Below are 3,876 nucleotides of genomic sequence, written 5' to 3' on the forward strand. Positions count from 1 at the left end.
TCAGGAGTTATGACTGTCTGCGGACACGTCTGACTGAAAATCGATCAAGGGCAGAAACAATTTTACACCAAGTTGGAAATCCACATTTCCACAAGTCAAATGCAACAGAGGAAATAGCACAAATATAAGACAATAGCAAAGCTGTTTAGTATTTTCCATGCAGCTGTGTAATGAGATAACTCACAATAGAATGCAGAACTGTATGTGTTTCAGGAATGAATAAGTCCCTCTGCAGAGTCAGTATATACTGTATAAGCGAGCAATACATACACATTTTTGTTCCGTATACCATTGCAAGGTCCCACATACCTGAGCTAAAATACCAGAGGGAAGAAAATCAAATGGATTGTGATTATTGTCCTGGAACAGATTGAACAGGCTGAGGGAGGAGAATGTGAGCTGAATCCCATTCCAGCACAACAGCACAGGTGCATTTCTTTTACTGGGAGGAAGGTGAAATTTACTAAAAGGGATGTATGGAAGGGTTAGAGCCAGAGAAACTGGCTTTCATCATCCACCATCAACAGTAGGTTGCTACCTTTATCTGGAAAAAAAGGAAATCATAGAGTAGAGTAGGTGCAGTATAGAGTCTTCTCTATGTCTTCATCATTGTTTTGTGTTTTTATTTTTTTTTCCCTTAAATTTTATTGGCAGCATGTGCCGTTAATAAAATGGGATCAATTCAGAGAAATACTTTCGCCAAGTGGGATTAATAAGGGAAAATTAAATAGTTTTGGAAAAATTAATGTGGATAAAGTCGACTAGAATTGTACTCAGCTGTATATGAAGACTTCCCATATGTTTAACTTCTAACATAACAAATGTCTTGCTAACACTCAGATGTGTTTTAAGGTGCATGGTTCATCTGTTTTCAGTGCACCCTGCATTGTAAGCAGAGATTCTGGGCACTGCACCAATTTCCTCTCTAATTGCTGTTGATGCTGATGTATTCCTGCTTTTAAGTGCTGCCAAATACAGAACATGTGTCTAAAATGCTTAACCTACCACAGCGTATAATCACTCCTGCAGTTTTCTCCTTCTTGGTATTAAGCATATCACACATAGACGCAGAAGAAAAATTTAAAAAGAGAAAAATGAGGAAAAAAAACTAACGTGCCAGTTGGGATGACAAAAAAAAAAAAAAAATCACCCCGAAAGAGAAACTGTGATGAACACCATCACCAAAACCTGTGAATCATCTGCACTGAAATGGAAATAACTAATCTGTGGGAGTTGTGGCTTCCTGTCATTCAACAGGAAACCTCCACCCCCCCACGGAGCGGCGGGGATTATCCTCAGAGCCGCACAGTTCTGGTTCACATGCATAGCCGGCATCAACTGTCAAGACATGAGAGAAAAGGAAGAGTGCGTGTGTTAGTTGGGGAGAATCTGTGCAGGTCATTCTTATTTTGCCGTAAACAGTGATCACATTTTTTTTTTTTTTTTTCCGTTTACGAATGCCAGAATACCAACAGGCCAATTTCATACATCAACTACCTTCATCCAATTCAACTCAGAACAAGCACTGAGGAGACCCTGCAGACAGTTTCCGGCCCATCCATTACCCTCATATGTGTGCTTTTGGGCTGTGGGAGGACATCAGAGTAACAAAACAAAGACCCACCCATCAGGAGAACTTCCAGACTCTACAAAGACAAACCCAGGCTGCATTCAAACCTATTAAAAACTACTGAGTTGCCTTATTTCATTATTTTGAAATAAAATACAAATAGTAATATTAATCATAATATTCATCTGATCTTGGGTATACATTTGTCCTGGTTTTTTGACAGTTCTGCCATCAGTGATCATTTATTATCATTTCTTACATTTATTTAATTGGCATCATCGGCATATTTTTTTAATGATCCTCTTAAAACAGGTGTATGCACTTTTTAATAGAACAGTGCTGCACTGTCGCCATGAATCTCTTGAAGTTAGCCTGCAGGTCTAATAACGGAGCTGACAGGATGCCTTCGGACTCCGAGGTATTCTCAGCCAGGTGGTGTGGAGGCTCTGGTCCAACACTGCAACTAGCAGCCCTGCCATGACTGAGAGGGACCATATGTCTCCTCTCTCCAGAGTCAGTCACAGCGCCACACTGCCAAGCCAAAGGCCGATCGCACATATGTGTGATAAGACTGGTCGGTTCCTAATTTTCAAGTGGTGGAGAGTTGCTGCAATGTGGATAGTAAACCAGTGTCTGTTCTGTATTGTTTCATTGAAAAACACACACATGGTGTTGGAGGGCTTCACAGGGTGACGACCTCCCCTTGAAATTTAAAGCAACGAGCTGGGATGAACAGACAAAGATTGTCACAGATGAAAGGGCAGCAAAGCAACTCTTGATGAAAGAGAAACGGTACCTTTTGAATAGAATGTCTACTGCTGAGGCAGTGAGAAATAACTGTAAATGAGATGGATAAGTATGACAACAAAACAGATTCATGCAAGTAATTTTCTTTTTCTTTGTAATTGTCATATTTTGGGGGGGATTAATTGGACTCCAAAAACAAAAATGGTCACGTGTGATTGTGTGACCTCCTGACTCCTCACCAGCCCAGCAGAGCCCTACACTCCTCTGATCAGCACTTCTTGGTGGTCCCTCGGTCCAGGTGTAAACAGTGGGGCGATCAGGCCTTTGCAGTGGCCGGGCCCAAACTCTGGAACTCTCTGCCTCTGGAGTTACGCTCCATCATGGACCTGCCCCTGTCCAAGGCCAGGCTCAAGACTCATTTGTTTAGGTCAGCCTCTGACTGTTGAGATTTTACTTTATGTAATTGAACTGACATATTTGTTTTTTTACTCGTGTTTTTTACTCATATTCAGCACTTTGATCAGCCTGGGTTGTTGTAAAGTGCTATATAAATAAAATTTGATTGATCGATTGATTGATTGATTGATTGATTGATTGATTGATTGATTGATTGATTGATTGATTGATTGATTGATTGATTGATTGATTTAAAAAATGTTTGTATGTTTTGTTAATTCAAGCAAATCACACTTTTGGAGCTTGTGTCTAAAAATGTGTGTGCACTTTTTTATAACTTCTACACCAAATATTGGCAAATGATGAACTTCTGAACTCCACTGAATTATGTGTATCACTACATGACCGGGTCAGAAAAAGCCATGCATACTTTTAGAACCTTTGGAGTATATTTGTATCTCTCAGTGCACATTTATGTTGTCTCCTCCCTTTATTTTAAGTTCAGTTGAGGGCACAGAGGCATAACAGAAAGGTGAAGTCTTGAAGATAGTTTGGATTCCAACCTAAGCCTGTCTGCTATTTTTTTTTTTTTTTTTTCTTTAAATTTGCTTATAGTGACTTTGGTAGCGTGACACATGTTTACTGCATAAACAGTAAAGCCCAATCTTGGGGAATGAAAAAAAAAGTTCGCAAAAAAAAACATAAAAACATTTGAGATATGTGTCTGGTCATTTTTCTGATTTTAAGTTCCTGAGTGTTATACAAGTAAAAGCACAAACTCCATAACCACTTTTTTTTTTGTAACTAAAACGTTTTAGTGAAAGTGCATGCAAAAAAAAGACGAATGAAAAAAACAGAAATTATAAATTTGCTTTTCAGACTCTCTCTCAGACCAAGACAGCTCTTGGGGTTTCGGTTTCATGTATCAGGTAATAAAATCAGGTAATAAAAAGCGAACAATGTCCTTTAAACATGTTTGTGTATGTTTAAAAAGCCTCGGTCTGACTGAAAGTGCTCGTGGAGCAGATGATGACCGGCGTCGTTCCGATTTTTGTTGTCATAGAAATAATTCAACCAATCAGCGGGCAGCTCACAGAGTCTTTTTTAACAGTAGCCAATCAGAACGCTCGATATATGAGAGTCGGACTGTTTGAAAGGCAACG

This window comes from Salarias fasciatus, chromosome 12 (genome assembly GCF_902148845.1).
Source record: "Salarias fasciatus chromosome 12, fSalaFa1.1, whole genome shotgun sequence".
Taxonomy (NCBI): domain Eukaryota; kingdom Metazoa; phylum Chordata; class Actinopteri; order Blenniiformes; family Blenniidae; genus Salarias; species Salarias fasciatus.